Raw genomic sequence first — 26264 nt, 5'->3', positions numbered from 1 at the left:
CCCTAAGAAAGCTCACCTCTAAGGCTTGCTCTGCCTGGAGGGGTGGAGCTTAAAAAGGGGAACGGCAACAGGATTACCTGCCACAGGAAGGGTCAGTGAACAAGACAACTGCCATACCTCAGCCATGATGAAGCCAGTCACAGGACTAACCATCCTGGAAACTGCATGGACCAGCTGTCAAGCAGGGTGCCCCGAAGAGATGGGCCTGGAGGTAGACCCTAATTAAATACTGTAGAGCAGCAGCTAAGCCAAGCCCTAAAAGACTGACCCCAGAAAGACTTCAAGAGACAAGCCACCTTTGCCTTTATTTTCTTTTACAGTAAGTCTCATGTCTCACAAGGGAAAGACAGAGAAAAGGACCTCTTTTTTGTTTGTCTTTTTTGGAGAACCTCTGGTGTGCTACAAACAGGGGGAGGACTTTATAAACAACTTGGATTGGCATCAGGTAGAATCAGAGAACCACAGGGTTAGAAGGCACCGCAAGGGTCTTCTAGTCTAACCCCCTGTCAAGATGCAGGATTTGTTGGGTCTAAACCATGAAGAACAGATGGCTATCCAGCGTCCTTTTGAAAACCTTTTGTGCAGGAGCTTCCACAACCTCCCAAGGCATCTGTTCCACTGTCCTACTGTTCTTACAATTGTGAAGCTGCTAAATCTGCTATGCTGCAGTTTCAAGCCATTGCCTCTTGTCCTGTTCCCTTTGCGGCAAGAGACACAACTTTTCTTAGGGTTGCCAATTTTGGTTGGACATATTCCTGGAAGTCTCATCACACAACATAATCTTTAATTAAAGATTCATCTTTCATTTCTGGAGAGTCCCAGCCAATCCTGGAGGGTTCGCAACCCTAACTTTTCTCCATCTTTTTTATGGCAGCCTTTCAAGTATTTGAAGACCGTCATGTCGTCATCCCCCCTCATGTCCTTTTTTCCAAACTAAACATACCCAGTTCCTTCAGCTTTTGCTCATATGGCTTGCATTCCATCCCTTTTATCATCTTGGTCACTCGCCTCTGGATCCTTTTGATACACTGGTGACCAAAATTGAATACCGTACTCCAGCTGAGGCCTCACCAGTTTTGAGTAGAATGGTACTATCACCTCTGATGACTTGCATGCTAGGCCTCTGTAAATGCAACCTAAAATTGCATTTGCTTTTTTTTTGCAACAGCATTGCATTGTTGACTCATGTTGAGGTTGTGATCCCCCACAACTCCCAGATCCTCTGCAACAGAGATGCCTGTGTTTGAGGCCACCGTGCTCATAGTGCCAGGTCTCCGCAGCTGCCTAGTCAAGTAATAGAATGGCTTTTCTAAACTGTCAAAATGTAAAATCTGGATCCTGAAACTACTGTAACATCAGCAAAATCCCCAAAACATTATTTCATCAAAAGATCTATACATGAGAGAGGAACGATGGTTTTGCTGTGAAGGAACTGGACTGGGACTGAGAAGAGATACATTCAATTACGCAGGTATACCATGGACTTCCTAGGATACCTTGGGCAAGCCACTTAAGGTCAGAGTTTAAAAAGTGCTCAACACTCACAAATGGGGACAAATTTTCAGAGGAGTTCAGCATGTTGTGTGCCGGGCTCTTTTGAATATCTTCCCATAAATGTCACAGGTGGAGCTGCTGCATGCTGACCACTTTTGAAAATCTGGTCCTTATTTTACATGCCTAAATGGGAGCAGAGCTCTTTGAAAAATCCAGACCCACTTGTGCATGCTAAATGCTTGAAAGTTTGGCTTTGATTTGGTGAAATCCCAGCTCTCTATACCTCAGTGCCCCCTCTGTCAAATGAGGTTAATATTTCCTCTCTCTCACTCATAGAAATGTAGGACTGGAAGGGACCTTGATAGATCATCCAGTCCTGTCCCCTGCATTGAGGCAGTACTATTATCTAGACCATCGCTGATAGGTGTTTGTCTAACCTGTTCTTAAAAACTTCCAATGACCGAGATTCCACAACCTCCCTAGGCAATTTGTTTCAGTGCTTAACTATCCTTACAGTTAGGAAGTTTTTCCTAATGTCTAACTTAAATCTCCTTTGCCACAATTTAAGCCCACAATTCTTGTTCTGTCCTCAGTGGTTAAGGGGAGCAACTTTTTACATACTTGAAGATTGTTGTTATCCTCCCCCTCAGTCTTCACTCCTCTAGACTAACAAACCCAGTTTTTTCAATCTTTCTTCATAGGTGATGTTTTCTAGACCTTTAATCATTTTAGTTGCTCTCCTCTTGACTTTCTCCAATTTGTCCATATCTTTCTCAAAGTGTGGTGTCCAAAACTGGACACAATACTCCAACTGAGACCTTATCAGTGCTGAGTAGAGCGGAAGACTTACTTCTTGTGTCTTGATTACAACACTCATGCTAATACATTTGAGAATGATGTTCACTTTTTTTTTGCGCAACAGTATTACATTGTTCACTCATATTTCATTTCTGATCCACTATAACCCCCAGATTCTTTTGTGCGTACTCCTTAAAGGCAATCATTTTCCATTTTGAATTTGTGCAGCTGACTATGCCTTCCTAAGTGTAATACTTTACATTTGTCCTTATTGAATTTCATTCTATTTATTTCAGAACATTTCTCCAGTTTGTCAACATCATTTTGAATTTTAATCTTGTCCTCCACATCACTTGCAATTCCTCCCAGCTTGGTATCATCCGCAAACTTTGTAAGTGCTCTCTATATGCCATTATCCAAACATTTATGAAGATATTGAAAAGAATGGGCCCCAGGACAAATCCCTGAAGGACCCCACTCAATATGCCCTTCCAGCTTGACTTTGTATCATTGATAACTACTCTCTGAGTACAGTTTTCCAACCAGTTGTACACCCACCTTATAGTAGATTTGTCTAGGTTATATTTCACTAGTGTGTTTATGAGAAGGTCATGGGAGACAGCATCAAAAGCCTTACTAAAGTTGAGATATAACACATGTACTGCTTCCCCGCTACCCACAAGGTCTGTTACCCTGCCAAAGGAGGATATTAGGTTGATCTGATGTGATTTGTTCTTTACAAGTGCTAATTGACTGTTACTTACCACTTCATTTTCTTCTTAATGCTTACAAATGTATTTATTATTTGCTCCACTATCTTTCTGGGTACTGAAGTTAAGCTGACTGGTCTATAAATTTCATGGCTTGTCCTTATTGCCCTTTTTATGATAGGTACTATACTTGCCTTTTTCCACTCCTCTGGGATCTTGCCTATCCTCCACAAGTTCTCAAAGATCTCTTCAGCCAGTGCCTGAAGTATTCTTAGATGTATTTCATCAGGTCCTGATGACTTCTAACTTGTCTAAATAATTCTTAGTGTTTTCTTTCCCTCTTTTAGGCCACGTCTATATGTACAGCACTTCAGCAGCACACCCGTACCAGTAGAGCTGCGTCACTGCAGTGTGTCTGGTGAAGACTCTCTATGCTGATGAGAGACAGCTCTCCTGTCAGCATAAAAACGCATCTCCACGAGCAACATAAGCTTTGTCAGCGGGAGAAGTTCTCCATCTGACGTAGCACTGTGCACACAAATGCTTGTGTCAGTGTAACTTATGTCACTCAGGGAGTGGAATATTGATACACTTTGCCGACATAGGCTGTAATGTAAACATAGCCTACGAGTCAGATCCTACCCCTGTTACACTGATGTTCATTAGGACAGGTTTCAGAGTAGCAGCCGTGTTAGTCTGTATCCGCAAAAAGAAAAGGAGGACTTGTGGCACCTTAGAGACTAACCAATTTATTAGAGCATAAGCTTTCATGAGCTACAGCTGAAGTGTAGTGAAATGATGAAGTGAGCTATAGCTCATGAAAGCTTATGCTCAAATAAATTTGTTAGTTTCTACGGTGTCATAAGTCCTCTTTTTCTTTTTGATGTTCATTATGTTATTCACCCAATCACTGCTAAGTTTTTTGGTGAAAACTAAAACCAAAAAAAAAAAAGGCATTTTACTCTTCGGTCATTGCTGTGTTTTCTGTTATTGTTTTTCACTCCTCACTAAGTAATGGACCTATCCTGTCCTTGGTCTTCCTCTTGCTTCTCATATATTTGTAAAATGCTTTCTTGTTACTCTTTATATCCCTAGCTAGTTTAATCTTGTTTTTTGGCTTGGCCTTTCCAATTTTGTCCCTATATGCTTGTGGGGTTTTTTATATTCATCCTTTGAAATTTGACCTACTTTCCATTTTTTGTATGATTCTTTTTTGAGTTTCACCATGTCTTTTCTATTTTGATAAGCTCTTCAGAGCAAGAACAGTCTTTTATTGTTTTTGTACAATGCCTCGCTCAATGAAGCCCCTATCTCAGCTGGAGGCTCTAGATCCTACTGTAATACAATAATAATGTCAAAGATTCCTTCCTTTAACATAAACAGACCAACTGAAATGCATGAGACTATTGTACATATTTTCCTTCAGTTTGCTATTTTATATGTATCATCTCTATACATTTCAAATGCTATGAAATGGAGAGGTTACTTACATGCACTATAACTGGACTTTGAGATGTTTTGTCCATGTGGGAGCTCCACTTTGCACATCAAAGCACTTTCAATCCAAGATTTTTGGTAGAGTATCTGCTGGGTCAATGCCTGAGCCCTATATATCCTCATGCTCTAATCAATCAGAGGGCCTATGGGGAAGACAGACCAAACACCACTCCAGTTCCTTCTCAGCTATGAAAACCATTCAAGGTAAGGACTCCAAAGAAGAGGGGAAGGAGAAAGGGTAGTGAAGCACCCATAGGGATAAAACACCCTGAAGAACTCTAGTTACTGTACAAATAAGTAATCTCTCTTTCTTTAGGTAGCTCTCCCTATGGAAGCTCCACTTTAAGTGATTCCCAAGCAGTGTCCCAACTACAGAGGTGAGTGCTGAGGAGATGGCTCTAATACTGATTGGAGAACAGCCACACCAAAGGCTGCATCTCAACTAGGAAAAAGTGTACATAGACAACTAGGTGGCAGCTTTACACGGGTCTGACGTGTATGTTTTTAAGTAGAGCAACAGAGCTACCCTAGTGGAATGGGAAGACACGTTTGCTGGGGATGCACTCCAGAAGCTTCATAACATGTCAAAATACACACACACTTTCATAGTCTGAGTGGAAAGAGGGGCTCCCTTCATCTGGTCTGCAAGAGAGAGTGAGTCTAGGATAGGCTCTGAAGAACATGGTCCTTTTGAGGTAGAATGCAACAGCTCTTCTCATGTCCTGAGTGTGAAAAATAGTTTCTTGTCCTGAAGTGAGAGGTTTTGGGGAAAACACTAGCAACTGAATGTCCTGATTGACATGCAAGTCCAAGGAGATCTTGGACAGGAAATGAGATTGGGGACATAGAATCATCTTGTCCCGGTTACATACCATGTAGGGTAGATCTGTCAAAAGTCTCCCAAACTCCCCTACCCTTCTGGCCAAGTGATGGAGAACAGAACAACTTCCCATGGACTTAAAGGGTGGTTCCTCAATACATTGAGAAATAGATTAAGGTCCCAGGTGGAGTAGGCTCTCTGATGTGAGGAAGGTTGGTCAATCCCTTAATGAACCTTGAAGTGAAAACCCTTCAACTGATAGGTGAAAGGCGGTAATGTCAGCCAGCTGGACTTTGATAGAGCTCAGCGACAAGCCTAGAGTTTAATTCAGCATGTTTTCAAGTATGTGGGTGATATGTGACTTGGAGGGAGAAATTGCCAACTGGATGTTCCAGCAATGAAATCTCTTCCACTTTTGCAGGTAAGACTTTCTTATGGAAGGTTTACGACTAGTTAGTTGGGGATTGGTCCTGCTTTGAACAGGGGGTTGGACTAGATGACCTCCTGAGGTCCCTTCCAACCCTGATATTCTATGATTCTATGACTATTCAACAGCATATTCTGTACTTCAAAAGAACAATCCTTTTCTACACCCGAGAGACATCAAGAAGCCAGGCCTTGAGACATAGCAAGGAAAGATTGGGGTGAATTATTGTGCCTGATTCTTGGGCCAGTAGGTCTACTGTCAAAGGGAAACAGAGGTGGATTCAGACACAAGGAAATCAGATCCAGGAACCATATGTGCCTCAACCATGCTGGTTCTATGAGGATAATTACCAATTTTTCTTGCTTTAGTTTGTTGAGTAGCAACAGCATCAGGGGATAGGCATACAGCAGAATTTGAAGTAAAAAATTTAGGAAGGCATCTCCCAAGAAGAGTTTCAACTGTGTCTTCCTCCTCAAACAAAATCAACAGCATTTTGTGTTGGATGGTGCCCCAAAGAGGTCTATCTCTGGGAAGCCCCAAGTGAGAAAAATCTTCAGTAGCATAAAACCACATTTCCCATTTTTGATCCTGACAGAAATGTCTGCTCAGCATATCTGTATAACGTTGTTCAGACCTATCAGATATGTCACTAAGATGTTTATTTGGTGGGTTATACACTAGTTCCAAAGTTTTATTGCCTCTGCACACAAGGATTGGGATCTTGCTTCTTGTCAGCCCTCTTGCAAGTAGGCGGGATAATGACCCATGTTTTCCATATTGCTTGGACTAGTGACAGCAGGAGGTCATTTATAGGTAAGGTTACCTTGCTTTGGAGAGAGGTGCGTAGGTTATCCACCAAAGCATATTATGGTTCCTGCACCACTTCCAAGGAGATCTATAAGGATTCAACTACCTTCTTCATGAGTTCTTGGAAAAAATTCAATTAATCCTCACAGGAGGAGGGAGGGAACATACCTGCCTCATAGGGCAAGGAAGAGGACATAGATAGCAGGGCCTCCTCCACTCTCAGCTCTTGTTCTTCTAAGGGGTCCTTTTGAGGAGGGGGGTTCTGGGGTACCAGTGGCTGCCTTCCTTGGCGGATCCTCTTACATGAGGGTACCCTATAGAACAGGCCTCTGTACAGGACCCAAGGATTACAGAAGGCCCAACAACATACCTAAAGGCCTTACAGGCAACATAAAGGAAAGGAGAGGGGCCCCAAGGTGCTCCTGCTATGAAGGTTGTTGGGTCAGTTGTCAACTGGTATCTGGGGTCTCTGCCTTAGGATACACTTCAGGAGAGGGAGGTTCAAACAGAAAGGTAATGGAATCTTTGATGGAGATCTCGGAGTTCAAGATATTTTCCCCCTGTTTCTAGGGAGGGGGGCAGAAGCATTGGTACCAGTGGCTGTGTTGTATTGGTGGTTGAATTGGTACTGGCAGAAGAGCCTTCATCTGAGATTGGGGCAGCACTGAAGGGTACATCGGAACCAGCAGAAAATCCCTCTTGGTCCTTCTCAACTTAACACCATACATGTGTCTGCCCTCATTTTGCTGCTGTGCCCACACCTTATTCAGGAATGAAAGGGCCCAAAGCAGCTGAAAAGCTGTGTGTGCTGTGCAAGCAGCGAGAGGGGAAGAGATGGAAGGGCAAGAGTGATGGAGACTAAACAAAGCAGGACCACATATCTCCACCAAGTGTTCCAAGGCTCACCATGGAGAGAAAAAGTGAGCAAGTAACTGTTTCCATTTAACCACAAATCCACATAGGAGAGGAGTAACAGACATTTACTCAATTAGAATCATAGAATCATAGAATATCAGGGTTGGAAGGGACCCCAGAAGGTCATCTAGTCCAACCCCCTGCTCGAAGCAGGACCAATTCCCAGTTAAATCATCCCAGCCAGGGCTTTGTCAAGCCTGACCTTAAAAACCTCTAAGGAAGGAGATTCTACCACCTCCCTAGGTAACGCATTCCAGTGTTTCACCACCCTCTTAGTGAAAAAGTTTTTCCTAATATCCAATCTAAACCTCCCCCACTGCAACTTGAGACCATTACTCCTCGTTCTGTCATCTGCTACCATTGAGAACAGTCTAGAGCCATCCTCTTTAGAACCCCCTTTCAGGTAGTTGAAAGCAGCTATCAAATCCCCCCTCATTCTTCTCTTCTGCAGGCTAAACAATCCCAGCTCCCTCAGCCTCTCCTCATAACTCATGTGTTCCAGTCCCCTAATCATTTTTGTTGCCCTTCGCTGGACTCTCTCCAATTTATCCACATCCTTCTTGAAGTGTGGGGCCCAAAACTGGACACAGTACTCCAGATGAGGCCTCACCAATGTCGAATAGAGGGGAACGATCACGTCCCTCGATCTGCTCGCTATGCCCCTACTTATACATCCCAAAATGCCATTGGCCTTCTTGGCAACAAGGGCACACTGCTGACTCATATCCAGCTTCTCATCCAGCCATAAAAATTCTTCAGGTTATATTCAGCAATAGTTTAGCACTGCTAGGCTTCCCGTGTCCGTATGTGAGGCAAGAGATAGGGTGTGTGTCCAACAATAGTTATTCTCTATAGTTATTCTCTACCCTCCTCTCCATGACCAAAACCCTTTTACTTGCAGGATCAGCATGAGGACTTAGATACTTTACTAATTTTTACGTTTCTACAAATGCACCACAACACGTATCTCTAGGGTTGTTGTTTTTTTGTGGGGGAGGAGGTTAATTCAAATGTACAAAAATTAATGTCAATTATTTCCTTAAGAGTTCTTCTGCTCTCAAGCAGGTGCTATATTGCTTTTATACTATGTCCTAGAGGTCAACAAATCTGGACTCTGGCAGACTAACATAAAAATTGAATTTCAGAATTAAGGGTACTCTACAAAGAACTTCTTGCCCTGAGCCTCAGATGTTCTGATCTAGAGACTCTTCACTTTCTTCTGAAGGAGATGTGGTAAAAACAGGGAGGCCACTGGAGTAATGGGAATATGAATTGGACCTGCTCTACCTGGTACTAATATGATCATCGGTACTGGGGTCAGTGTCCAGGTCAATGATAAAGGCAGGTGCTTCACAGAAGCAAAAAATGGAGAATATGATTCCCGACAAAATGGTAAGGCCTTTGTAACAACATATAGCTTTGGTGCCAAAAGAGCTGACAATATCATTACCAAGGATACAGGCATGAGGGTAGTGAGTGTCACTACATACAATCTAGATAGGCTCAGTACCAGAACCACAGATACAAAAACAGACAGTGGTGCTTCACTAACAGTACTGGTGTGATAAGTACCGATTGTATCAGTATCATAGTAGCCAGTGCTGTGGAGAGTTAATCATGAGATCTCACTACAGAGGACCTTACGTTCACCAGTACGGTACCAGAAGAGATCGGAGATAAGTCCATGTCCACATTGTGTTCAGTAACTTCACTATCAGAAAGGGTGTTCTGAGAACAACTTTAAAGTCTTGAGCTACCTTTATGTCTGAAAGTCTGGTAGTTTTATAAGGTTTGGATGCCAAACTTGGAGAAGGTGAGTTGCGTATTTGCTCCTTGTGGCAATTACATTCCTTCTTACTTGTGACTCCAGAGGGTTTTGTCAAAACAGAAGATTTGGTGGCTGTTTCAACCATCCAGGAAGATGAAACTGCAGAAGCACTCAGAGGATCTCTCATCCTTTTTAGTCTCTCATCATTCAATGATTACCTGTTCTGTTCATTCCCTCTGAAGCACCTAGCATAGGCCACTGTCAGAAGACAGGCTTCTGAGCTAGTTGGACCATTGGTCTCACCTACTATGGTTGTTCTTGTGTTATGTTCTTATATGGCTGTGAAGCTTGGGTCAGAGGCTGGGTGCACTGATTGTGCAAGGAAAAGCATCCTGAAGCAAGACTTTCTTGTTTTAAATATGTGAATTTATTTTGCAGCTCTAAAATAGTCTGCAAGTGTCATACCTATCAGGGATGTGTGCTTCCTTCAGGCACATCAAACATCTTATATGACCATCAGTCGGCAGCATGACAGCTTCACAAGATGGGCAATTTTTTAAACCCAAGGAGTTACGGTTTATCATCGTGAGCGAACTGATACCAAGTACTTCCCAGGGGGAAAAAATATTGTTCCCAAATATTGTTCCCAACTGAAACTACACAAGAAGTACTTAACTAAACAAACTACTGCTAACTAAATAACTGACTATTTAAAATGTATTTACAAGGACAGGAAGGCAAGCATGCTAAAAGAGGAGAGCTTCGACTCATAGCCATGGGCAGTGAGAAGGAACTGAGGGTAGTTGGGTGGCCTGACCCTTTTTGCCCTCAGTTGGAAGTACAATGACATACAGGGTTCAAGCGCTGCCCCAACAGGTATTGCTGATTAAAATCTCTATCTTGAGGCACTGGGCAAGCACTTACCAACTATGGAATATCTATATCTATCTATATATGAAAAATCACTTGAAGAAGAATCACAACTCATTCAGTTTTAATCTCCAAGTATCAGATATGAACAGTAATCAATAAATCTGAAAAACAACTTACCTTCTCCATGACAGTAGGAAGTAGAAACAGTTGCATGATGGGCTTCTAGGGAAATAACTGTTTCCTCTGATCCAGCAGTCAGTGAAATTAACTGCTCAAAAAAAGCCAAACAAACAAATTAGTCATAATTTCAATGACTGCATTTTATTCTGTAGTACAGCAAGCACGTGCCACATCCCAAAGTGCAACTGCAAAAGTACAATATGGCATATTGTTGAAGTTAAAAATGATATATCCACTGTCTTCAACTCTACTAGTTTTTGTTCAACTTGTATATTGCCAAAATGGCACCAAATAACAGAAAGCACTTATGTATTGTCAGAATAATCTTTTTGACCTATTAGTTCTTCAATATTTGTTACAAATACACTAGAAAGATGATATCTGAGAATAGCTTTATTAATAAATTTTAACATCTCAGAAACAACTCTAAGGTGATCCCAAAAAAAATAAAAGATGCTCTTGACTGGGAACACATATTTATATATTTCCTAGATAAAATTCTGTCAATATTAAACTACCAAAAATCAATCAAGTTTAGTAAATTAAAATATCTAATTTTTGATGTACATATCTAGTGGGTGCATCCTCACAGTGGGTGCATCCTTGTAATGCCAGTAACACTACTGTTTTGGATCACAAAAAACACTGCGTTATCCATCCCTCATTTGTGTCTCCATTTTAATCCCACCATTCTCAAATCCCCATAGCACAGCTTCTATCCTTCCAGATAAGAGGTTCTAAACAGAAAAATGATCAGCCAGATGTGCATTGGCTGAACCACTGGAACACACTGAGCCACTTCTCCACATCACCTTAAAAATTAGGACAAAGCCTCCATGGTGCTCCAAAACCCAAATATTGAGATACTGTTGTCTCCTACATACAACAGTACAATGAATAACCACCATAACTTTTGGCTAGCTCAACTCTAGTTATTGTATGAATGGGATTTCCAGTAGCCACTGCAAGTCATAGCTACAGAAATAAGAACATGTTTTTGAAGGAGGTCTACAGGACATATAATATACAGCTGATAATTACTTGAGACTATATACAATTCTCTTTTAAAATATAATCTTGAATGTTCTGAATCCACTGTTTTCCCAAGTTTGATCTACTTTCCACTCAGATCAAAACTGCTTGAAGATGTGATGGATTGCTCCTATAAAAGTCGCCCATTTTTAACAGTAGGCAGCAATCATTTGCAGGTCAGTTAAAGAAGAGGCTGCAAATAGTATTGTTGGTTATCTATTCTGTTTGTAATTCTAAATACTCTGAATCCCACAGCTCTTAGGCCCTATTCGAGGAAAATACTTAAGCGTGCATTTAACATAAAGCATGTGCTTACATCCCAATAAACTCCAATGGGACATAAGGACATGATTATGCATTATCCTGAATTGGGGCCATAGTCCCTGAACTTCCCATAAATACATTTTCCTGTAAATTTTCTGTTATGCAATACAGCCGAAAGAGTATTGGATTTCTGCCCTTAAGATGCCTTAAATTCTGCTTTTCCTTCATCAGGTTCACATAAATAGAACACAACAGGCAATCATAAATATGTATGAACACAGTATCTTCCCTGACAGTAAAAAAGTACCAAATTTAGTGTAAAGGCTATATTTAGTTGCAAATCAAAATGTTTTAATCGTTACTAACCAATGAGAATCAATCTTTCTTTAGAAAAGATAACTAAAAATGTACAAATACAAATAGGACTAAAATAATTATTTAAATCATGGTTTCCTGCTTGCTGATTTAAATAATTAATTTAGATTATTTAAATCACTTTGATTTAAATCAATCCCAACCAGGTTGTGTAAACGCTGTAATATTACTACTAAATAATTTGTTGCAAAGATACAGAAAAGACTGTGCCATAGGCCAAAGACTCCCAAACTGTGATCCTTAGACAATTAGTGGTTCACCAACCACATGCTGGTAATTTACAAAGAGAGAGATTGCCAGTTACATTATTTTGGTTTCTCCTTATTTACAACTACTAAATTGAATTAAAGGACAGATAAACAACTCTGAACTTGGACTAGTTCAGATGGAAATGGGAAACAATTATTTAAAAATAAATAAGACTCATGCCTATCATATGCCTTTATAAATTTTGATATTATGAGAATAATGCCATCCTTGTTTTTATTTTAGATATGCTATTAAAAAAGAAAAAGGAAAGATGTATAGAATTTCTATAATATACTCCATAAAAGAGGTGGAAAACGTATTTTATATACATTTTTAACATTATTTTTAAATTAAAACTGCTATAGTTGCAACAGGGATGTCATGCAATTGTGAATGAAACGGGAGGTGATTCCATTGAAATGAAAAGGAAAGAAAATGGTCCAGAGAGAACAATTATTAAATATGTGATCCACCCTATAAACAAGTTTGAGAACCCCTGCCAGAGAACCTAGGCTAGAAATAAATTTAGTTTTTCCTATCAGCCATGTAAGCACTGATCAGTGTTACAGAGGCAACATACTGTCTCATGAGGGAGGAACACAGAAGAGTCATTTTAGGAAGCAGTGGAGAAAGCAGATAAAGCAGTCTGCACTTCTGTTTTCAATGTCTCAGTAATGCCTTTTAACTATGGCTGTCAAGCGATTAAAAAAATTAACCACAATTAATCCCGCTGTTAAATAATAGAACAACATTTATTTTTCAGTGTTTTCTACATTTTCAAATATATTGATTTCAATTACAACATAGAATACAAAGTGTACAGTGCTCACTTTATATTTATTTATTATAAATATTTGCAATGTAAAAAACAAAAGAAATAGTATTTTTCAATTCCCCCATTACAAGTACTGTATTGCAATCTCTTTATCATGAAAGTTGAACTTACAAATGTAGAATTATGGACAAAAATAATTGCATTCAAAAATAAAACGATGTAAAACTTTAGAGCCTACGAATCCACTCAGTCCTATTTCTTAGTGAGCCAGTCGCTCAGACAAACAAGTCTGTTTACATTTGCAGGAGATAATACTTCCCACTTCTTGTTTATGTCACCTGAAAGTGAGAACAGGCATTCACATGGCACTGTTGTAGCCGGCGTTGCAAAATATTTACGTGCCAGATTTGCTAAAGATTCATATGTCCCTTCATGCTTCAACCACCATTCCAAAGGACATGCTTCTATGCTGATGACAGGTTCTGCTCAATAACGATCCAAAGCAGTACGGACTGACGCATGTTCATTTTCATCATCTGAGTCAGATGTCACCAGCAGAAAGTTGATTTTCTTTTTTGGTGCTTCGGGTTCTGCAGTTTCCACATCAGTGTTGCTCTTTTAAGACTCCTGAAAGCACGCTCCACACCTCATTCATCTCAGATTTTGGAAGGCACTTCAGATTCTTAAACCTTGAGTCAAGTGCTGCAGCTATTTTTAGAAATCTCATACTGGTACCATCTTTGCGTTTTGTCAAATCTACTGTGAAAGTGTTCTTAAAATAAACAACATGTGCTGGGTCATCATCCGAGACTGCTGTGACATGAAATATATGGCAGAATGCGGGTAAAACAGGACAGGAGACATGCAATTCTCCCCCAGTGAGTTCAGTCACAAACTTAATTAACACTTTTTTTTAAATGATCATCATCAGTATGGAAGCATGTCCTCTGGAATGGTGTCCGAAGCATGAAGGAGCATATGAATGTTTAGTATATTTGGCACGTAAATACCTTGCAATGCCAGCTACAAAAGTGCCATATGAACACCTGTTCTCACTTTCAGGTGACATTGTGAATAAGAAGTGGGCAGCATTATCTCCCAGAAATGTAAACCAACTTGTTTGTCTTAGTGATTGGCTGAACAAGAAGTAGGACTGGGTGGACTTGTAAGCTCTAAAGTTTTATATTGTTTTGTTTTTGAGTGCAGTTATGTAACAAGAAAAAAATCTGCATTTGCAAGTTACACTTTCACAATAAAAAGACTGCACTACAATACTTGTATAAGGTGAACTGAAAAGTATTTCTTTTGTCATTTTTACAGTGCAAATATTTGTAATCAAAAATAATATAAAATGAGCACTGTACATTTTGTATTCTGTGTTATAATTGAAATCAATATATATGAAAATGTAGAAAAACATTCAAAAATATTTAATACATTTCAATTGATGTTCTACTAATTAACTGTGATTAATTTTTAATTAATTGCATGAGTTAACTGCGACTAATCGACAGTCCTACTTTTAGCTATTAAAAATGAGACAGATATCAGTCAGAAACACACCTGGGTGAAAACTACCAATATCTACTCTTAGCTATTCTAATGTCTTCGGTAGATGTATTTATTTGCATGGAAAATATGGGCCCGAATAGTCAAAGGTGTTAACATAATCCAATCACCAAAGAACATTAAACACTCAAATAATGTTCAGAGTTTGGTATACAGAAATCTTAGCCTGTTTAGTACCATGAGAAACACATCATCAAAATCTTCTTAACATTTTATTAAAGGACACAGAAAAAGAAGGAAAAACAGTTAAGCATTTGAAATGTAAATATTAAATAAGGTTTTCATTTTAACAACATCCCTTGCTCCCTTTAGTGGGAGACAGGTTTCAGAAGGAAAAATCTCTTGTTTGACAGTCTCTTAGATTGTATTAAAGATGGCAAAAACTGTCCTTTTGGAGAAAACAGAAGAAGTTAGTAGAGATGGGCTGGAGCTGTTATTGTTGCTGTTTAAGTCCGATCCCATTTCTTAAGAACACAAAACAAGGTAAACACATACAAAAGGGGAGAGAAAACAAACAGCAAAGATAGAAAATGCAGCTTCTGTCTGTGGTGCTGAATTTCACTTGCAACCTCACGGGTAGAAAAACACAGGCTCAACACATGGTCTTAATAGCCACTTGGAGAGCTGACTAATTTGCACCAGCTTCAAAAAGCTTAGATGTTTTAGTTGCCTCTCTGGTCACAGGCTTAAAGCGGTGTTGCAAAATATACAATCTTAGCTGGCTAAGTCAGACACTTATTAGACAGAAGGAAAAAGGAGAGAGGAGGAGGAGGAGGAGAAGAAGATATAAAATAGAGAAAGAGAAGGACATGTGGGGTGTGGGAGGAAGACAGTCTCACAACCCAGGTAATGTTTGGGATTCAGATGGAACTGATGAAGGTGCCATGTCATCTGTCTCCCTCTCTCTGGCTCAGTCTGGTCAGGACATCTCTCAGGATCAGAATGATGAAGGCCCGAGATCCCAGGAGATGGTGGGGATCCCAGCTATGTTTCATAGATCCATAAGTTACAAGGCCAGAAGGGACCATTGTGATCATCTAGTCTGACCCCCTGTATAATACAGGCCATAAAACTTCCCCAAAATGATTCCTAGACCATATTTTTAGAAAAACATCCAATCTTGTTTTAAAAATGGTCAGTCAGCGGTGGAGAATCTACCACAACCTTTAGTAAGTTGTTTCAATAGTTAATTACTCTCACTGTTGCAACACTCGTGCAACTGAGGTTGTAGATTACATCCTTTTCACCCTCCCCAAGTGAACGAGCAATGAGTCACCTGATTCCAAATGTGCCATTCCCACAGATGGATACACAAGACAGTAGACCAAGCTACCCTCTGTTGAGGTAGTACATAGAATCATAGACTCATAGAATATTAGGGTTGGAAGAGACCTCAGGAGAGTAACCACATTACCCATGAGACTCTAAACAGATTCCCTGTGATTTGAAACTGGAATGGCCTTGAGAGCCCGTTCAATGCCTTTTGTTCTAGTACCAAATTCCCCAGGGTGTCAACCATGGCACTGACCCAAAATTCTTCAGCAACAAGCCTGGCAGCAAGGCAGAGGCATATGATCCAGTACCAAGGTAAACACTAGTCTTCCAGAGCTGAATATAGAGTATCATAACTGCACCAACAAAAACATGTTTAACATCAGGGTCTAGCAAACATAGTAACCAACAAAATACAAAGATAAGGCTTCTACTACATCCCCAGTTTTCCCAGGTTTTACAGTATCTGAAATCAACAAAATGCATGTCAGGCATAGACACATTTTCCAAGTATGTGAGCCATATCTTTATAAGCAGATGTAGATTTCTCATTGGCAGTAAGGCACTTTTACACCACTCTGGCTATGTAAAGGGGCTTTAAAGCTTAGCTCAAGACAGAATCCAAGCCACAAAGAGCATTAAAGACTGAATTGAACCGAGAAACATTTTTTTAATCTTAAAAATGAAGAATACACATACAAAGACATATAAGTGATAGTAGTAATACACTGCCTCACCAACATGCCTCAATCCTAATCTGGAAGGACCAATTCTAGACAGTAGAGGGAACTTGAGAACTGGTACCTGTGACATAACCCAGAGTACAATCTGGATGTTTCAACACCTGTGTCCCCTCAGTTCTCCAACCTGGGGTGCCTTTTACATTGCCAAAGAGCAACCACTTCTGCCCTGCTCACATGCAGCCTCCAGCATGTAAATTACTCCCAGTTATACTGCAATAGTGTTACAGCCAGCCACCCCTCGAATTGCACTTTGGAGCAAGACCAGCAAATTCCCAGTCCCAGACTTTCCCCCAGAAACGTGCATCTTGTAGAGTCCAGCCCTCTCCTCAACACCACAAATTAAAGTCCATCATTTTGTTAACAGAAAATGATACGGACAAATCCTGTTACCTCAAATGATGTTTCCCAAACACTTCAATCCAAGCACACTGGTTTAGTTAAAACAATAAAACAAAATTATTAACTACAGAAAGATAGCTTTTAAATCATTACAAGTAATGAGGCATAAAAGTCAGAATTGGGTACAAAGAGATGATACAACCATAGTGTTAGAAGACTGCACCAGTTATCTACTGTAACCTCCTGTCAAGATGTAAGATTTGTTGGGTCTAAACCATCCAAAACAGATGGCTGTCCAGCCTCCTTTTGAAAGCCTCCAGTGAAGAAGTTTCTACAGCCTCCAGAGGCAGTCTGTTCCATTGTCCTACTGTTCTTACAGTTAGGAAGTTTTCCTGAGATTTAACTGAAATTTGCTATGCTGTAGTGGGAATCCATTGCCTCGTGTCCTGCCCTCTGTGGTAAAAAAGAACAACTTTTCTATGGCAATCTTTTAAGTATCTGAAGACTGCTATCATATCCTCTCTTAATCTCCTCTTTTCCAAACTAAACATACCCAGTTCCTTTCTCCCTTTGCTCATATGGCTTGCATTCCATCCCTTTGACCATCTTTGTTGCTTGCCTCTAGATCCTTTCCGTTTCTCTACATCCTTTCTATACATTGGTGACCAAAAGCGTACACAGTACTCTAGCTGAGGCCTAACCAGCACCGAGTGGTAGTATCACTTCCCATGACTTGCATGCAATGCCTCTGTTAATGCAACCTAAAATTGCATTTGCTTTTATTTCGACAGCTGGTTCATACTGAGGCTGTGATCCACCACAACTCCCAGATCCTCCTTAGCAGTACTGCTGCCAAGCCAGTTTCCCCCCATTTTTTATTTGTGCACTTGGGTTTTTCTGTCTTAAGTGTAGCACCTTGCATTTATTTGTTGAATTTCATTTTCTTGTCTATACCCCAGTTCTCCAATTTTTCAAGATCCCTCTGAATTTTAGCTCTATCCTCCCGCCTAGCTGTCTCATCTGCAGACTTGATCAATATGCTCTCTATATCTACACCTAGGTCATTAATGAAGATCCAGAACAGAACCACGTGGAACCTCACCTGAGACCTCTCTCCAATCCAACATAATTCCATTAATAGTTAATCTTTGTTTGCAGTTGTTTAACCAATTATGTATCCACTTAATGATAGTTCTGTCGAGCCTGCATTTCTCCAGTTTACTTATCAGAATGTTATGTGGGACTATGTCAAAAGCCTTGCTGAAGTCCAGGTATATTATGTCCACCGCATTCCCCCTACCCATCAAATCAGTTACTCTATCAAAGAAAGAAATCAAGCTAGTTTGGCACAATCTGTTCTCAGTAAATCCAGGCTGGCTCTTAGTGATTACCCCTTAATCTTCCAAGTATTCGCAAACTGAATGTTTAATATATTGCTCTAGTAGCTTCCCAGGTATCAAAGTCAGGCTGAGTGGCCTATAGTTTCCCAGCTCCTCCTTTCCCCCCTTTTTAAAAGATGGGCACTATGTTATTCTAGATGACTGAAGAAGGGCTCTCTCCGAAGTAAAACACAACATCTAACTTAACAAGCTAAGTGAATTCAAAACAAAAAGTCTCTCTCACCACCTGCTGCAGCAATCTTACTGGCTAATCTCTTTTCAGACAGGCTCTCTCCCCAGTCTAATGATGCTTCCTTTGTCCTTCAAGTGTAGTTAATGCCATGAGTAGAGATGAAGGGAGAGATTATTTCTCCACTCTTTATACTTTTCTTTTTCTTTGAAAATCATCTCCAGCTGAGGTTCAGGAGACAGCAAATCTGTAGGGACAGGAACTTCCAGCTGCTTCTTTGCCAAAATGTAGATTTCTCATTCACACCCTTTTTCCTGCCAAAGAATGGCTGCTTAACTGGGTCCATCTGATTTTGTTGACACCTGGCTGAGATGTCAGTTTGCCTTTTGACTCTGAGGAACTGGTTTATGCCTGCTTTACTAAACTTGGAACATATCTAAGTAATGTTGTACAATAGAATCTTATAACTTTACACACAACATTGCCACACATATTTTACCAATACAATGATGATCAGCAAATTATGAGTTTTCAAATGATACCTCATAACGCATACTTTGTACAAAATTTATCATAGTCTTGTAAAAAGGGTGAACATAAGTATGCAGACTGTCACGGTACCTGTTTAATCTTTAACCATCACTGCCAGACTAAGGCCAGACACCAACTAGTTGTGAATGTGGATTTTTTTATGTCTACTGCTATCCACTTATAACTAGATTTAGAACAATTGATTTCATATAGCATGCTAACAGCCACCTAAGTGTAATAACTTTCAATGAGTATTGGCCTGGGACAAATTTTAGTTAGTAATCTGGCAATGTAAGAGTCGCTGTATCCCACAGCCAGGACTCCATGTTACCTGTGGTTCAACAGACATGGAATTCAACACTTACTACAGAACTGTAATCCAGAAGCTCTTTTTTTTTTAAAAAAAAAAAAAAAGATGTTTCTGGCCCTTATGGTTGCAGAAATAACCTAGAAAATGTAAGGGAAAATCTGAGGCAACAGCTGAGCGGGTGTGTGCTGAAGTGCCTGAGAATACTGGAACAGCTAGAAGTAGTGGAGGTGTCTGCAGTGGGTGAATGTTTGTAGGTTGCCTGGGGCTGCTGGAGCAGGGCAGAGAGTACTCAAGAGCCTAGCTGTTAGAAATGGGTGTCTCGTGTGGCCGGTGGCTGTTGATGGTGGCAGGAGTAACTAGGTGTTAGCAGCAATTGACTGGATGTTAGGGAGCTGGGAGGGTGTTTGCTTGGGAGGAGGCTGTTGCAGCTGACTGCAGGGGAAAAGATGAGGCAGCCTGGGCCAATATTGGGCCCCTCACTTTGTGCTGTATCTGACACTTCCCTCTGTGATTTCTACCACCTCTTGCCTCTCACTGCTCCTTAATGGCTGGGATCCAGCATGGGAAGGTGGGAAAGAAGACACTGGCTGCCTTTTCAGCTGCAGCCAGAGCAGCTGACGGAAGGTGCAACTTCAGCTTGGCCAAAGCTCGGATGAATGCATTAGGATTCAGGGTGCCAAATGTGTAACTGCTGTACAAGATGTGCAACACTTGGCAGCCTTAAGGAAATTTGAGTCACACTTACACCCAGGAAGTTAAGAGAAGCCAAATGCGTAGGCAGAATCACACAGCACCCAAGACCATTGGAAATGAGTCAGTGAGGATGCCTACAATCTCCCCACCTTCCTTAGTGCATGTGGAAGGAAGGAGGTTCTGAGCTGAGCTGCCTGGACAATGTCATGGTGTCCAAAATCCAGGGACATGCACAGAATGGAGAAAATTGGTGGGAGCAGGGTGAGAGAAAGGGACAATGTCATTATTGCCAAGGTCCAGGGACAGGGAAAACATAGGGGGAATGAATGGGATACAGAGAACATTGAAAGTATTCCCTATTGAAGTAATCACTGACTTTTTTTTACATCAATTACCATATTAAATTTAAACCACAGTTGTGTGTGTTTGTGGAGCCTGAAGGATGAGATTGAAGAGTATTACACAAACAATAGAATAAATGAATAGTATCATAAAAATGTAGGGGGGCTTGCTGTGATATTTGAGCTCATTGTGCCACAACATACACTTGCCTAAGCCTATAAAAATCCCTTCAACTATTCAATCTCCAAACAATATATGTTATATCTTCAAAGAAAAGAGTTTTTACTTTTCATTTAGAAAAGCATGGAAATTAAATACACAAAATATCTAAACAATATTAAGGTGACATAAACCAAACCTGAAAACACAGGAAGCTCAAAATTAAAGCTGAAGCTGTCCTGAATTAACAAGCTAGTGTCTTCTCCCCTCTCCTGCCGCCTCCTCTAAACAATGGCATGAAATACTGTAAGGATGAAGTGTTAGCCTTATGACTGAATTTCATGAGTTTTGATATCTTCTGTCATGGCTTTAATGGTATTTTAGTTTATTTTAATTTTACTTATAACTGAATCACAAATGTCAAGTGCTAAGATCAGTACATTAACCAAATTTCTCTTGAAATTACAATGTAATTACCATTAACTCATAAACTTGCTACTATAGCACAAATGATTATACGAATGATAACTGACTGTCTGGCTTTTAGTATAATGAGCTGTTTTTAAAAAAAAAGTTCATTAGAACAAAGTTCTTTACCACAGAAGCAAATTTTCTTGGCATATTTTTGTCATTGGGGATCAATTAGGCAAAAGTATTCCCTTTAAACAAAGAACATTTTCTAAAGTAAATATTCAAACTAAAAGAGGAACTAACTTTCCCTGTACCACACAGGACAGGTCATATAAATTAAGTAAGTTATTTTTCAAACACCTTCCTCTTTTTGCCTGTTTTTAACTCGATAATACAAGTGAAAGATGTTACTATATTGATTAACTACGTATTTTACGAAGGACTCTGAAACGTTAATTTTAACTAGATATACTTTCTCTCAACCATAGAGGTATTCACATTTTTAGCTAGGTCAATGGTGTGCAAACACATCTTGTGGGATTTGAAATAGCTCCTTAAAATGCACAAGGACAATCATTAAGCAAGATCTAGTATCTATCACACAAGAGCAACTCCACTATTAATTTTATTTAGATTTCTTTCTAGTTAGTGAATCAGTACAATTATTTGTTGTCTACTGCCATTGACAAAACAGGTCCTACGTATCACTCCCTTTTCATCACTTCCACACCTGGCTTTGGTATACTCAGAGAAATGAAACTGTTCAGAAGGCTGGTGTGCCAGAAGTTGATCCACCTGGAGGCAGACTTCACTGTTCATGGGAAACAATGCAGTCTGTTAGACTCATTTTACGGTTGGGAATCAGGAAGTTCTGGGTTCTAATCCTAGCTCTGACTTGCTGTATGGAGTGATTGAGACAACTCATTTCACCTCAATGCTCCTGTTTACCCATCTTTAATAATGGAGATAATACTGTACCTATTTCACTGGAGTGCTGTGAGAATTAATTTGTTAATATTTGCACAGCATTTTGAACATGCAAAGTGCTCTAAAACTGGCAAGTATTACTATTGATTCGTCTCCAAGAGAACTCATGTGATGTGTCCAAAGCAAAGACTGCTTTTATAGCAGGACTGTTGCAGATTGCTGATGGCCCTGTGCACCAGTTGCCTGTGGTCCCCAACAGATTTGATGCTTACAGTAATGCCTTTCATTTGTTCTTTCATAAGAAGGGGAACCTCCTAGGAACACTACCTTAAAGTCTGTGTCTAGCAACTGCCAGCAAAAGCACTTCAGCTGTCAAAGAGTTACATGAAGTTTAAGTACTGTACGTCCTCTTGGTAGTGTAGTCCAAACCATAAATTAAAACTAGCAACTGTCCCACTGTTCCAGAAGAAGTCACGGTTCTTCTCAGCTGGACAATTTTCAAGGTATCTAAGCCTCTAAATGATTAAACAAGGCTGGTCCTCAGAGTAACATCAATATCTGTACAGGAAAAGATGAACATGCAATCTCTTTTGGTTAAATTCCAAATTGTCTTTCTTTCTGAGACCAAGGTGGTACTTGGTGGGTACTGATGGTACATACTGAGCCACGTGTGGCATGATCCACATCTCTAAAATGGGACAGGGGAGAAAATTGAGTGAAAAGATCCCCCCTGAAAGGGTGTAAACATGTAGTTTGACCTCCCGGTATTACATACTTCACCTTCCCAAGCAGGGAGAATAAGCAAGTTTGTTATGAAAAGTACATGAAAAAATGTGATTAACCACACATTTAAACTCAACAGATTTTATCACAATGTTCTGTTACAGATTCATTGACCTACCTATTACTGATCTCCTGAGTTACCCTATCCCATGGTTCATAAGTAAAAGTTGTAGTGGACTTATTTTTCTGAAGTATACAGGACTCCCTCAAACATCTTACAAAATTCTTCACTGTATGTTCTATGGAAATTTTAGTCAATACTTTTAAAGCCAGTGGGTAAGGTTAAGATTTTGTCAAGGGTATTTTTAGTTAAAGTCACAGACAACAACAAACAAAAATTCACAGAAACCCGCAACCTGTCCATGACTTTTACTAAAAATACCCAAAACTGACAGTCTGAGCCCTGCCAGGGGCTGACCACCAGCCACTGCTCAACACTGCTGCTGCTACTGCAGCAGGGGCTAACCGCCGCTGCTCCAGCCCGGGGGACTGACCCAGCCCCACTGCTGCTTCAGGTCCTGCTCCAGTGCTGGCCACTGACCACCAGCCGCTGCTCCAGCCCTGCTGCTCCTCCTGTGGCAATGGGGGCTGAAGCCAGAGAAACAACAGAGGTCCATTGAAGTCACAGTCACATGACCTCCAAGACAAAATCATATCCTTACCGATGGGTTACAAAGTTTTAGAAGTCTCAGGCCACTAAAGCTAGAATAAAGTTTTGGTCTTCGTATAACAGAAGTGGTAATGCCAAAATACAGAAGAAAAGATGCAAGAGTATATAGAAACCTTAGAAGAAAGCTGATCACATAACAAAAACCTACGAGGACACATTAAAAATCACAAATGTACAGAACTTGTAGAGCAGAAGATTAGAGAAGGATTTAATTTATGGGCAATGCATAAAATATTAATAAGGCAAATGTCTTATTTAAAAGCTCTATTAAGGCAAAAGGTAACTACAAAAATTGTTAACATATCAAGTCATGCCACTGTGAATCAATTAGTGAATAATGACAGATACAAACTATTCAATACTATGTTTCTGCACCATAAGGAGTTTAAAAGCTGAATTGACCTTTTAGCTAGATATTTTCAAAAGTAGTTACATTAGTTGTCTGGAGCATTCATATTTAAATTGAAATACAGAAAAAATTAACAGGTCTGATTTCAGAGGCTATGAGACAGATATAAGTCAGCGGACGTATATCAGCACAGCTCCACTAACTTCACAGAAGTCCTCAAGTAGGATTGCACGTTCCACTTCCTCTCAATACTGCCTCCCAGCAAAAGGCTAGCGAAAGCAGAGCCAGATTCCAAGCTGAAGTTGGGTGCTATAGAAGTATAACCCACGTGCCTAATATGGAGATATCTCTTTAAGAGATATATAGGGAGCAGGTAGGAATGAGTTGTGTCTGGTTCATTGTTGCTAGGTACATGCACAATTAGTGCTCCACATCCAGAAGTTTCTGGAATTGGATGTGGTAGTTTTGGGTATGCTCAATAGGTTCCCTGTTGCTGGGGTCAGACTCCATGAGGGCGTAGTAAGGGGAGCTGCTTTATAAAAGGCCATGTGCCCTGTGTGGCTTGGGAGAAGCTGAGCCACAGGAGCAGAAAGCAGGCTGTTTTCCCTAACTCTGAAACATTTTGCAGCAGGTTTCTGTGGGGACTGACCTGTTTAGATTTAATTTGTTTTCTTTATTTATATTTATGCATAACTATGAAGATAGTGTATATGGATTATAAAGGAGCCATGTTATGTTCTAAAAATTAAGTTGTAGTCATTATTAATAAATAAAATAATAATAATAATAATGTTTCTTTATTGTAAGACTTCATAAAGTTGGTACTTAAGAATTAAGTTAGACTCATAGACTTTAAGGTCAGAAGGGACCATCGTGATCATTTTGTCTGACCTCCTACACATTGCAGGCCACAGAACCTTACCCACCCATTCATGTAACAGACCCCAAACCTCTGGCTGAGCTACTGAAGTCCTCAAAGCATGGTTTAAAGACTTCAAGTTACAGAGAATTCACTATTTACACCAGTTTAAACTTGCAAGTGACCCCGTGCCCCATGCTGCAGAGGAAGACTAAAACCTCCCCGGTTCTCTGCCAATCTGATCCGAGGGAAAATTGCTTCCCAACCCCAAATATGACCATCAGTGAGACCCTGAGCATGTGGGCAAGGCCCATCAGGGAGATAACTGGGAAAGAATTCTCTGTAGTAATTCAGAACCTTCCCCACCTCCAGCCATTGGGGATTTTTGCTACTGGTAGTCGACAATGGGCCACATGCTTCCATTGTAGAAAGTCCCATCATACCATCCCTTCCATAAACTTATCAAGCTCAGTCTTGAAGCCAGTTAGGGTTTTTGTTATATTGGGGCTTAGACCCTGTGCAATCCTTGTTGAAAGTCTTTAGAGACTGAATTTTGGGTTTCAAAGTTGCTCTTCTGTGAGAGATGGGTTTTTTAAGGCTCTGGAAAGGGCAATGAAGTAAACTATGGCTCATCCAAACGTTACAGAAGTATTAGAAAATTTCCAAGGGAGAACATTCTATTCAAGGTACTTCTTCATTTTAAAGGACATTATAGACCACAAATGCTCAATTAAATGAAGAGGTTAAAATTTCAAACGCTCACTCTGGCCCTCAACATCCCTTTACACTCTCTGAAAAACTGGTTTGAGGTTCTCAATCTGAAAGATGCTTATTTCCATATCAATATCAGACAGTCACATAGCAAGTTGCTATGCTTTTGTTCGGGATATGACCATTACCAACACAAGGTATTATCCCCTTCAGGCTCTTCACAGCACCAAAGTTTTACCAAACATTTAGTTATTTGAGATTACAAAGTATCTGTTTTTCCACCTTGTATGACTGGCTGGTTCAGGCAGCATCTTATAAAAACTTAAAAGACTCAGTGCAAAAGAACTCCAGTCTTGTTCCAGACCTTAGATGGTCTGTTAATCCCCTTGCAGAGAACCTCTTTCATCAGGAAAGTTCTGGACTCCATACAGGCCAAAAGCTCCCTCCTGGAAGAAGGATTATTAAGCACATCTCAAACCACTGGTACTCCGAGGGAGAATTTTTGTCAGATGGGGAAATTCTTCTTCATCAGGCTCATGCAAAATCATGCTCCTGAATCCCAGCTTTCATTTAAAAAGTCAAGTGCCTATCCTTTTTCATTGCAAAACTATCCTCAAAAATATTAACTGAATTTAAATCAATGCTTGCACGAAGGGTGAGCTTAAGTAAGTCAGAGCAACATTGCACCTTTAGTTAAAGCAGAGCAACTTGTGTTTAGACAAGCCCTGAGTCGTTAAGGAACCTGAAACAATGGCTCTCAAAGGTGCACCCTGCCCCTGTCATCTCACTCAGAGACTCATGGACTCAGCATAACTGCTTGGCCATGGAATTTGGCATTTTATTTCAAAATACCACAGAACTCAGCATTTTTTCCTGCAGAGTTCATGATTTTGCTGCAGGGAGGCACACAACTTTTTGTTTTCTATCTCCTTCCCCTGCTGGAACCTGCCTGCAGCTGTCTCCTCTTGCCTCTTCTGTACCTTTCCCTACTACAGGGGAATTGGATTACAGTGTATACTCCCTTCATTGTTCTAAAGTACCAG

General features: G+C 40.3%; 1 protein-coding gene across 6 annotated transcripts in view; it reads right to left on the bottom strand.

Annotated features, from left to right (window-relative positions):
- FUT8 (fucosyltransferase 8) overlaps positions 1 to 26264 on the bottom strand; it is a 291145-nt gene that overhangs the window by 144403 nt on the left and 120478 nt on the right. For 4 of the 6 annotated variants that reach the window (XM_073348344.2, XM_073348345.2, XM_073348346.2 and 1 more), the window contains one exon: positions 10287 to 10377. The exons of 1 other annotated variant lie outside the window; for it this stretch is intronic. The gene's annotated coding sequence lies outside the window, so the exon portion shown is untranslated. Of the gene's footprint in view, positions 1 to 10286; positions 10378 to 26264 lie in introns of those variants that run through there. One more of the 6 variants, XM_073348351.2, reaches the window with a different exon arrangement.

This window comes from Lepidochelys kempii, chromosome 6, assembly GCF_965140285.1.
Source record: "Lepidochelys kempii isolate rLepKem1 chromosome 6, rLepKem1.hap1, whole genome shotgun sequence".
NCBI lineage: Eukaryota > Metazoa > Chordata > Testudines > Cheloniidae > Lepidochelys > Lepidochelys kempii.
This window is presented reverse-complemented; position numbering and strand designations above follow the sequence as displayed.